The sequence below is a fragment of the Phoca vitulina genome, unplaced genomic scaffold (genome assembly GCF_004348235.1).
Source record: "Phoca vitulina isolate PV1807 unplaced genomic scaffold, GSC_HSeal_1.0 scaffold7, whole genome shotgun sequence".
Classification (NCBI taxonomy): domain Eukaryota; kingdom Metazoa; phylum Chordata; class Mammalia; order Carnivora; family Phocidae; genus Phoca; species Phoca vitulina.
In genome coordinates, this window is record NW_022589710.1 from 40330564 (window position 1) to 40342814 (window position 12251).

The 12251-nt window shown below is 40.6% G+C and overlaps 1 protein-coding gene across 2 annotated transcripts in view; it reads right to left on the reverse strand.

Annotated features, from left to right (window-relative positions):
* DCAF5 (DDB1 and CUL4 associated factor 5) overlaps positions 1–12251 on the reverse strand; it is a 106957-nt gene that overhangs the window by 25418 nt on the left and 69288 nt on the right. The gene's annotated exons all lie outside the window — the stretch shown is intronic.

A 12251-nucleotide genomic window follows, 5' to 3' on the forward strand; every position in this document is an offset into this window, starting at 1 on the left:
CAACCACTATGGAATACAGTATGGAGGTTCCTCAAAAAGTTAAACATAGAACTACCATATAACCCAGCAATTCCACTCGTAGGTATATGTCAAAGAACTGAAAGCAGGAACTTGAGCTATCTGTACACCAATGTTCATAAAAGAATGCTTACAATAGCCAAATGTGGATATAATCCAAATGTCCATCAATGGATGAATGGATAAATAAAATGTGGTATATACATACAACAGACTATTATTCAGCCTTAAAAAGGAAATTCTGACCCTTGTTACAATATGGATGAATCCTGAATGCATTATGCTAAGTGAAATAAGCCAGATACAAAAAGACAAATATTGTATGGTTCAACTTATATGAGGTGCCTAGGGTAGTCAAATTCACAGAGACAGAAGGCAGAATGGTACTTGCCAAGGACTAGGGGGAGAAGGACTGGGGAACTGCTGCTTAATGGGTATGGAGTTTCAGTTTAGGAGGATGAAAAAGTTCTGGAAATGGATGGTGGTGATGGTTATACAACAATCTGAATGCAGTTAATGCCACAGAACAGCACACTTAAAAATGATTATAATGCAAAGTTTTGTTATGTGTATGTATGTGTATATACATATATTTAAGATTTTTATTATTGAAGCATAGTTGACATACAATGCTACATTAGTTTCAGGTGTACAACATAATGATTTGACATTTCTACAAATTATTCAATGCTCACCACAGTAAGTGTAGTTACCATCTGTCACCATACACCATCACAGTATTATTGACTATTCCCTATGCTATACTTGGCATCTCTGTGACTTATTTATAACTGGAAGTTTGTGCCTTTTAATCCCCTTCACCTATTTCACCCATCTCCCCAACCCCCTTCCCTCTGGCAACCACCAATTTGTTCTCTGTATCTATAAGTCCGTATCTGGGTTTTGTTTGTTTTGGTATTTAGATTACACACATAAGTGAAACGATATGATATTTGTCTTTCTTTGACTTATTTCACTTAACATAATACCCTCTAGGTCCATCCACATTGTTGCAAATGGCAAGATCTCATTCTTTTTTATGGCTGACTCATATTCCACATATATATATATATATATATATATATATATATATACACACCACATCTTCTTAATCCATTCACCCCTTGATGCACACTTGGGTTTCTTCCATAGCTTGGCTACCTTAGTAAATAATGTTGCAAAAAACACAGGGGTGCACATATCTTTTCAGATTAGTATTTACGTTTTCTTTGGGCAAATACCCAGTAGTGGAATTACTGGATCATATGGTAGTTCTATTTTTAATTTTTCCAGGAGCCTCCATACGGTCTCCACAGTGATTGCTATGTTATGTATATTTTATCTCAATTTTTCAAAAAAAAACTTCTAATGCAGAACAAAAAATTAGGGGCTCCCCAGAGATCTTTTTTGCAAGTGTAAGCATCCTGAATGTCCCTACTGTCAACTGACATCTTTGAACAGGAAGCCATCGCCAACCCAGCCATGAGTTAGTGCTAGGGGCATAAGCAATCCCCTTTTATGTGGCAGCTTCAAACTACTTGATCTCAAATAGAACACTGAGCCAGACTGATTCTAATTAGGACTTATAAAAGCATTGCCTAACATTGTCTAACAGCCACAAGTCACCAGCCCTGACAGCTCATTTATTTGCAAAGATTAACAAAAGTGTATTACTTTAAGTTGAAGTCAGCACTACTTCCTTTTGGTGTCATCTCCTTATTTCCCTAGAAAAAGAAAGGCCTACAGTTTTCTTCTTCTTCTTTTTTTTAAGAGAGACGAGGAAGGGAGGGGCAAAGGGAGAGAAAATCTTAAGTAGGCTGCATGCCCAGTGCAGAGCCTAACGTGGGGCCCAATCTCACAACCCTGAGCTCATGACTTGAGCCGAAATCAGGAGCTGGACACTTAACTAACTGAGCCATCCAGACTACCAGGGCCTACAGTGTTCTAGAGAAAACTTTTTACTTAAAAATGTCACCGTGAACAATTCCAAAAACTGTTAAGTTCAACTTACACACAACCTCATGCCTAATATAAATACTTTACAATAATTAAAAATCAATTCACCAGTCTTCAAAATACTTGTAGGAACATGAGAGAGGAGGCAAAGAAAGACATATTTAAAGATAAAGAAAATGCTATCCACAGGGTTAGGTGATTTAGCCCAGGGCACAGTGGAAAAAGAAATGGGTCCAATTTTCTCATCTGCTTGCTCTCTGTTATTGTCTGAATGTTTGCATTCCCCACCAAATACACATGTTGAAATCCTAATGCCCAGTGTGATGGTATCAGGAGGTGGGGCCTTTCGGAGGTGATTAGGTCATAGGGTAGAGCCTTCATGAACAGAATTAGCACTCTTACTAATAAGAGACCCAACAGAGGTCCCCAGGTGCCTTCCTCTCTGTGAGGACACAAAGAGAAGTCCACAGTCTGCAACCCGGAAGACGGCCTTCACCAGAACCCAACCATGCTGGTACCCTCATCTTGGACTTTCAGCTTCCAGAACTGTGAGAAAGAAATTATTGTAATTTATAAGACACCCAGTCTGTGCTATTTTGTTATAGCAGCCATAATAGACTAAGACACTCTCTGAAGCTCATTTAATTCTAAGATTCTATGCTTCCTCTGAAAAGGAATGGGGGAAATCAGATCAGAGCTAAAAGTCTCTAAGCTGCTGGCTCATTGTTACTTGACAAGTCACTACATAAATACGCTCAAGACAAGGAAACCCAAAGACTAATCCCACAAGACTTCAATTGAAAAGTTTCCTTAACAACATCAAAAAACAACCTGATTTTAAAAACGGGCAAAGGACTTGAATAGACATTTCTCCAAAGAAAAAAATATGTAATGGTCATACACAAATGGCCAATAAACACATGAAAAGATGCTCAACATCACTAATCATTAGGGAAATGCATATCAAAACTATAATAAGATACTATCTCACACTTATTAGGATGGCTTATATCAAAAAAATCCAGCAAGTAGTTCCTCAAAAAATTAAAAATAAAATTACCACGCGATCCAGCAATTCCACTTCTAGGTAAATATGCAAAAGAACTGAAAAGAGGATCTGTAAGAGATTTTTGTACACCTATGTTTATAGCAGCATTATCAGACTAGCCAAGAGGTGGAAGCAACCCAAGTGTCTATCAACAGATGAATGTATAAAAAAAAATGTGGTATATACATAAAATGGAACATTATTCAGCCTTTAAAAGGAAGGAAATTCTGACTTGTGCTACAACATGGATGAATCTTGAACATGCTAAGTGAAATAAGCCAATCACAAAAAGACAAATACTGTATGATTCCACTTATGAGATATCTAGAGTAGTCACATTCATAGAGACAGAAAGTAGAATGGTAGTTGCCAAGGACTGGGGGGAGGGAGGAATGGGGAGCTGCTATTTAATGGGTATGGAGTTTCAGTTTGGGAAGATGAAAAACTTCTGGAGATGGATGGTGGAGATGGTTACATTATGATGTGAATATCCTTAATACTACTAAAGTATACACCTTTTTAAAGTTTCCTTAAAACAAGAAGAAAAAAAGAAAAAGTGAATCCTCATTGCCCTGACTTTAGGATTCATCCAGTAACTCCCTATAGTTTATGATACCTTCCTCATAGGAAGTTAGGAAGCTGGAATTCAGGAACCCAAGGGCTTTCCTCTACTAACCAAGCACTTATGTGCCAGGTACTCTGGGACTCACGAAGACATGTAAGGTAACACCTGGGGTCCCAAGGAGCTTAAGGTAGAAAATATACATGTAGGTACACAACTACTGTGCCAGGAAGTAGAAATCGCTAGGTGCCAGGAAGTAGAAATCGCTAGGTGCCATTACGACAAATAAGATGCCTGGTGATTCACAAAGAGGCAAAGCAAGACGGAGTTGAGCACTGAGCTGACCTTGGGTAAAGATGTGGAAAAGGTGAAAGGAAGGGGCAAAGGGAAAGTAACGGGTGCTGTTTCAGCAGAAACAGGAAGCATGGCATAGCTCAGTCCTTGATACCCTGCTCATATCCCTCAAGCCTTACTGCTTCATATACTCAACCTCACTGCCAACTGCCAGTATCGAAACCAAAGCCTAGGAGACTGCAGGCTGCTCTGGTGAATGAACACTTCTTGGAAGCAGCACTCAGCCAATGACTGATGGAAGTTGGTGTATCAATATCAGCTTTCTTGTTCCCAGGTGGAATGAAGTGGGTGCTCAATACTCTCTCCTTTCAGGATCAAGCTCCAATTGCCCACAGTTGTTGCTGGCTCACTAAATCACCCTTCCTTTCCCTACTTACACCCCTACTCCTCTAGTATTTCTTGCATTTCCAAATTAACCATGTGCACCTGAAACTTGAACCCAAAATAAGACACATGGGGAGACAGAACATAAGAGAACTATCCACTAATTATTTGTATATATAATATATACTTTATTACTCAACATCTCATTTCATGCTCTATGTTTAAAAGAGGCTATAAAACTTCATATAGAATTCCTGCTATCCTGCCCCCCCATACCTTTCACAAACTAAACAAACAAAAAATAAATATTACAAAAAAAGTGGAAAAAAAAGTGAGACAGGCTTGGCTTATCAGAGGTTTACTCTTTCATAGTGAAGGATCAGCGCTTTCCTATTTGCTCAGCTATTCAGCAGGGAAAGTCATGAAAAGGTAAAAGGGGACTCCCAGACAGAATGCTGACTCAGAAGACTGCCTTAGAAGGGAGAAAACGCCCACAGAGTAAAGGCCTTTGGAATTTAATATGACAGCTCCTAAAATATGTAGAAAATGCATATAATGTACAGGCTTCCCCTCAGGGATAAGGGCAATTCCTGACCCTCTCTTCCTCTTGGAACCATCACAAGGGAACAGCTTGGGATGATTTCCAAGGCGGGGGTCTTGACCCACTGCCGTCTAGTCAGACCGTTTAAGTGTTCACACACAATGGAATCACAAAACTGCCCTGGAATTCATTTATGGCATTTCATGGTTGTCTGCTGGGCCCCTTCCAGCATTAGAAGTTGGCTGCCTGGGACACTGCTGACTGTGGGAGACTGAAATAAAAATGAGTTCATCCTTTATTCATTAAACAAATATTTATCCAATGTCTACTATGTGTTGGGCACTGTTCCAAGGAAAGAAATACAGAATTGATCAAAAAAAGATGCTGTCCCTGCCCTCATGAAGCTTCTTATATTTTACTGGGTGGGGTGAGAAAAAATTACATGCACACGTAATGTGAGAGGACAGTGGGTAGAGGGAAAAAAGTTAAGAATATATATGCGTGTCTGAGGGTGATAAGTATTATAAAGAAAAATTAAATAAGAGATTAGGACATTTATAGGGTGCTGGGGGTTGGCTGTTTCTCTTTTACATAGACTGATCACACAAGGCCCCTCTGATAACATGGCATTTTGAGCAGAGCTCAAATGAGGGAACAAGTTGTATGAATATCTGGGAGAAGAGTCCTCCAGGAGAGGGGACAGAGTTCTGGACTAATTTAAAATATAAGATAGCCAAAAGAGCTCTTTTGTCTTTTTTTTTTTTTTAAGCTTTGCAAAAACACAGATTATTTCAAGCAGGCTGAGTGCAGAGATACGTTTAACATCATCAGAGCAGTTGGAAATGTTCCCCTCTTCTAAGGGTGTATTGGAAGGGCCCATCTCCTCCTAGAGTCAGGTTGGAGCCTCCGACTGAGGCCGTGCTAATAGATAGTGCTCAAGAGGACAACTGGGGCACTGCTAGTCTTGACTGGCCTTCTCACAGATATTTAAATATTTGCTGTGGGATGCAAGGAAAAATTAGCAAGAGAACAAAGACCAATCACTACCAAAAGAAACCCAAACCGCATAATTATATCCAAATCTAGAAACACGGTAATTATTTAAATTAACCAGAAAATTGAACTTCACCTCAAGTGGTGAAACTGAAGGTACAGGTTTCTCTTTCTTTTCCCTTTTATGTTGATATCTAATTTCAAATAGTCTCTGCATATTTTTACCCAGGGAATCTGGTGTTGAATCTGAGGCTGACCTGGAGTAAAGACTTCTGGCCTAGATAACAGAATGGTTCAGCAGCAGATAACCCTTTAAAAATAAGTAAGCTATAGAAACGTAACAGAAAAAATGTTTGCCCCAAATTCCCACATTTAACATTTTTTTTTTTTTTTTTTAAGATTTTATTTATTTGACAGAGAGAGAGACAGCGAGAGAGGGAACACAAGTAGGGGGAGTGGGAGAAGGAGAAGCAGGCTTCCCGCCGAGCAGGGAGCCCGACGCAGGGCTCGATCCCAGGACCCTTAGATCATGACCTGAGCTGAAGGCAGACGCTTAACCGACTGAGCCACCCAGGCGCCCTCCCACATTTAACATTTTTACTCCCTTTTATGATGGAGGACTTCACAAGCAAAATTCATATTTAAAACACTAGCATGAAAAAACTTAAAAGATTGCTGTTCAGTTCTAGAAAAGCCAAAACTAAACAAGGTGATACTAAGTTTATGGCCAAGTGTGACACGAATATAAAGAATTACCTTCTCTTAGGTCTTTTCTTTGACTTTATTCTAAACAGTGTGGGGGGTAAATGACAAATTAAAAAATCACTTCATAAGAATTTTTTATCTTATATCCTGAGATGAATAGGGCAGGGCTCCAAAGAAGGAGAAAAATATTTTAGATAGTCTATTATCTAGGCAATTAAAGCCCCATTTCCCAAAATGCTCTAGATTGTGGGGGGCAGGGGGGAGTGGGAGACTCACAGTCTAGTTCAGATCAGAGAGTGGGAGACATACTTAATTTTAATTTGGCTTTGTGAGTAAGATGGGTGACACCACTGCAAAAAGTTGTGTGGATTCTTATCATCCACAGTCCTTCCCAGCTGGCCACAAAGGTTAAAGGCTGGCCACACTCTGACCCATCGCACTGTTCATTCATTCTATAGTTACTCATCTCGATGCAGCCTAGTTGTTCTAAGCAGAGTTAACCTGAGGCCAGTGCATTTTATCTAATTCACCGTCAGTATGGAATATTAACTTGGTCAAGCAGAGAGACTCAACAGCTGTTCTTCTCAATAGGTTTTAAGAAGGAACCACCCCATCAACACGAAAAAAGATGACCGCATTAGCACTCTGTCACTGTCTCATTTGCCCACATATCCTTGTCAATCCATTAACCGTTATAGAAAACAGCCATTCACCTAACACTTCCTACTCTCTGGTAGGCTGCTGCAGCGCCCAGCATCCCCTCCAGGAACTCCTGCCTCTTTCATCTCTTAGCATTCTCCAATTACACAAGCTCTGAGAAAGACCTTTTTCTATTTGCAAAGGCATTTTGTTAGCTGAATACCCAGAGAAGTCCATGCCTCTAAATATAGAGACCACCTTTATAAAGTCACCCAAGTCACAAGAAATTTTTAATAACCTGAAGGTTCAAAGAGGGATCTAAGCATGGCCTGGCCTGCCACAGCAAAACTGCCTACTATTTAGAAGCCGCTTAGAAGAAAATAGAAGAAAAAAACAAGCAAAAAAAAAACCAAACCCAAATTGATTAGCGATCTTCTAGTAAAGCAATTATTTTTCTTTCCCCAATACCTTTATTTAAACGTGTTACAGATAACCCTACCAACAATACTCTAAGGCCTCACCAGGCTTTGAAACATAGATATAAACAGAAACTGCCCCCTTCTTCCCACCCAAAATCCACATTAAAAAGAGGAAAATGTTCTAGACAGCAGGAGGGATAGGCCATCACCTGATATGCTTCAAGAATAACCCATTAATGTCTTAACATGCCTTTTGCTAACAGAGAAATCTCTTTCTGCTCCATTTCTAAGTGTATGTATATGTACATGTGAGTGTGTGCCTGTGTGTTTGCACAGCATGTGATATTCCCAAACATTTGTTGATAAAGAAGGGAACATATCAATCAGTTACTATTCATTGAGTACTGATCAACTTACAGTTTTCTCCAAGGCTCCTTCTATAGTAATTGATTAATTAGTTTCTAGTAAATGGCATGCCTATCTAATTAACTGTATTGACTAGGATAGAAAAACCAGATGGCTCTTCTAGCCTAGATTAGTAACAGCAGAGAGACTGCTATTTAAATCTTACTTCTCCCTGACCTTTTGTCAGAAAGGCGGAAAAAATGTGATTGAACAATTTCGTGATGTGCTCTTTCGAAGACGATTTCCAGAGAAAGGTTTGCAACTGGTATATAACATTCATATCATTTACACCCAGTACCTGCCACAAATGCCATCCAAAGCCAATCAGGGCAATTTTGCTTTGGAAATGGCCAAAGCCATAGGTTCATTTTATCTTATTTGTGGTAGGAGAAATAGAATTCCCTTGGCTCCCAACAAAAAAACGCAAATATGCATACCCATAAGACTACCACTATTTTTCGCTCATGTGAAGTTATATGACTCTTGCTTCTTTGGACCACTTGCCATTTCAGCTCCATTAGGCTCCTGGAATTCTTTGGTTTATTAAAATAACCAAGTAGGAAAAATTCTATTAATAAAGAAACATTCCGTAAAGACAGCCAGTAATAGTCAAATAATCAGTAGGGAAGAAATGTAAAAATGCTCTAATCTCCAACAGCTGCTTGTAACAAAGTAGCCCGCATTACTTAAAGATAATTTTTATTTGGCAAAACTCTTTTGGAAAGCTGGGCAAGATGCCGGCAATCAACCCAATGGCCTTCAGCACTGATCTCTCCTCTGTGGGCCTCAGCTGCTGTATGTGGGGCCTGCACAGGGGAGAGAGGGCATCACTCATTTCAGTCTGCATATGAGTATTTATACTCTTCATTCAAGCAGGGGTCTCCAACCACTCAGAGGAAGAAACATTACTTTCCTTTTGCTCCAAAGTTTGAAGACACCCAAAAAAGAGGCAAATCTCTAAGGAAGATAGGGCAGGTAGAGCAGGAAAGGTTATACTTTGTTCCCTTCATGAATATCTACCGGCAATTTCCTAGTAGAGTCCAGCCTCCGAGCCAGGAACTATACATTAAAGGAAAAGTGTCATGTTGTGTCACCAGATCACATCAATTCCTTTTGTTCCTAAGAAGAAATCAGCTCACCTGTGTTCCTTCTCAGCTAAACACTTATAAACCAGACCATATGTAGCAGGCCTGCTATACTCCAGAACCTTTTAAGCTTTCTAAGCTCTAAAACTGCATCAGTAAATGGACTAAAAGATCTAATCCATGGGTAAAATCTTTTTTTTTTTAAAGATTTTATTTATGTATTTATTTGAGAGAGAGAGAGAGAGAGAAACAGCATGAGAGGGGAGAGGGTCAGAGGGAGAAGCAGGCTCCCTGCTGAGCTGGGAGCCTGATGCGGGACTCGATCCCAGGACTCCAGGATCATGGCCTGAGCCAAAGGCAGTCGCTTAACCAACTGAGCCACCCAGGTGCCCTCCATGGGTAAAATCTTAATTCAGGATTGCTAACACCCGAAACCTCTAGGCTTCAGGAATTCCACAAACTCTTTAATTTTATATGCAAAATGATGTGCATATGTACATTTTCCTGAAATAAGTGTTCATAGCTTTTAGATTTTCAAAAAGGTTCAGGATTCAAAAAGAGTTAAACATGGCTGATTTAGTAAGTTATTTTCATGCTACCTTCTCTCTATAAAATAAAAGCCTCTAAATAATTCACCTAAATAATATATACAACAAGGAATTCCTCTTCCTCATTAGCCCAGGGAAGATGCTACCAACACTTGCTCTGTAGAACCCAGGTGGCGGCATGTCTATGAGGAAGAGAAGAGAGCACGATCACAAGCTAGAGACTGAGTCTAGTCCTCCTTCTGTGACCGAAGACATCTGCAGTTTCAAACACTATAGGCCTCAGCTTTGCATTGGGGTGAAATCTGTCACTGGGAGGATTCAACATGAAATGAAAGTGCTTCAGAAGCTAAAGGGCTAAAAATATACAAGACAGAAAAGAAAGATGAGGAGAAGAAAATATTAGCCTCGGGCGCCTGGGTGGCTCAGTTGGTTAAGCGACTGCCTTCGGCTCAGGTCATGATCCTGGAGTCCCTGGATCGAGTCCCGCATCGGGCTCCCTGCTCAGCAAGGAGCCTGCTTCTCCCTCTGACCCTCTCCCCTCTCATGTGCTCTCTCTCTCTCATTCTCTCTGTCTCAAATAAATAAATAAAATCTTTAAAAAAAAAGAAAATATTAGCCTCAAGTCACAAAGCAAGTCAAAGGATGGACCCCAAGAGTGTGTCTTTATTTCAGATAGAGGAGAACATATGGCATGCCATGCCCCCAGGGAGCTGAAGCTGGGCTACATGGAGTTATAAAAAGAGCAAAGTTACAACTTCGCGTGTTTCACTGGCCCGGAGCACCCTTACTGGTGAATGCCGGCACCTCTGCCATACCCATATAACGTCAGCACAGAAAGGCTGAGTGATGATGTAATGTCTGGGGCCAGGCCACGTATTCAAGGCCATTCTGTTGGACTCACAGGGAACAAGTCAGCTCTCCTCTCCAGGGGATAAGTTAGAATGATTTCATTCTCATGATTTTGGGGGCCCTGCCATCTACCAAGTTTAAAAGAAAGACCTGTGTAAGTGATCCCAGTACTCAGACACTCCAATGCTCAGCCCTTTCGAAAAAACGTTATCATACTTTCCCTTTCCTTCCCCATCCCATTTTCAGCAAGAGGTAGGAACTTACAAGGCCAGGCTTTAGGTAAGACCAAAGCAAAAGAAGATTTAAAAATTACCACACCAAGGACGCCTGGGTGGCTCAGTGGGTTAAGCATCTGCCTTCGGCTCAGGTCATGATCCCGGGGTCCTGGGATCAAGCCTGCTTCTCCCTCTGCCTGTGTGCTCGCTCTCATGTGCGCTCTCTCTCTCTCTGACAAATAAATAAATAAAATCTAAAAAAAAAAAAAAAATTACCACACTGTCCATTTCCAGGCTACATATACCTGTTAGCCTGAAAGACTTACTTCCCAGAAGCCTGAGCTCTGCTGGACTGTCACAATCTAGGGCAAGACCCATTTAAGGAATTGTGAGAGAAAGGGAACAAAAGCTGAGTGCTGCCTTCCAAGTGTGTGCCAGAAGAGCTAGCAGGCGGAAAATTGGCCTTCTTTTTTAACCCTGTTAAGAGACTGGCTCACTGAGTATGCAGAGGAGAGTGTGAAGCTTGGGAGACAGAATGTATCCAGTCAGGCTTCAGGGAGAAAAGGAAAAACAAAAAAATCCAAGTATGATGGTGATAGCAAGGAGGAGAGCCCTTGGATTCAGGCAGCCTCCAGAGGAAGGAGTGCTATTTTACTGCAAGATTTTTTTTTTTTTTTTAAAGATTTTATTTATTTCAGAGAGAGAAAGCACAAGCGGAGGAGACAGGCGAAGGGAGAAGGAGAAGCAGACTCCCCACTGAGCAGGGAGCCCGATGCGGGGCTCGATCCCAGGACCCCAAGATCATGACCTGAGCTGAAGGCAGACGCTTAACTGACTGAGGCACCCAGGTGCCCCAACTGCAAGATTCCTCACCATACTTTAAGACTAGAAGGTGGGCTGGTTTAAAAAAAAAAAAAAAAAGTTCAAGGGTGTATTTGGCCTAATTGTTTCTGTTGCTATTCAGCCAATCTGATGTCACTTATGCCACTTTATCTGATGACAGAAGTTACTAAACTTGAATAATAAAAAGATTATACTAGAAATAAACAAACTATGTATTTTTGGCTAAAAGTAGGGAAGAGAGATTGTATATAGGGCTTTCAATGAAAATCTTGGGACCCCTGGCTGACTCTTGATCTCAGGGTCAGGAGTTCAAACCCCACATTGGGTGTAGAGATTACTTTAAATAAATTAAAAAAAAAAAAAAAAACTTAAGAAAAAAAGAAAATTTCAAAGAGGTTATTATCTAGCAGTCATGTGTCTTTTTTTTTTTTTTAAAGATTTTATTTATTTGAGAGAGACAGAGAGACAGACTGAGCATGAGCGGGGGGGAGGGCAGAGGGAGAGGGAGAAGCAGACCCCCCACTGAGCACAGAGTGGCAGTCGTGTGTCTACCACAGCCGCTGGCACACAGCAGATGTTCAGGAAGTATCTGCTTTCTTATTTTAAAAGATGGGGGGAGAGGGAAGCATAAGTAAGGGTCCAGTAGGAGGCAGGAAAAAGAAACTTGTCTCCACTCACCTATGAATTAGTGACAGACCAAGAAACTAAAAATGAGAAAAAAATATCCTGCTGAAGCACGGAGGTTTC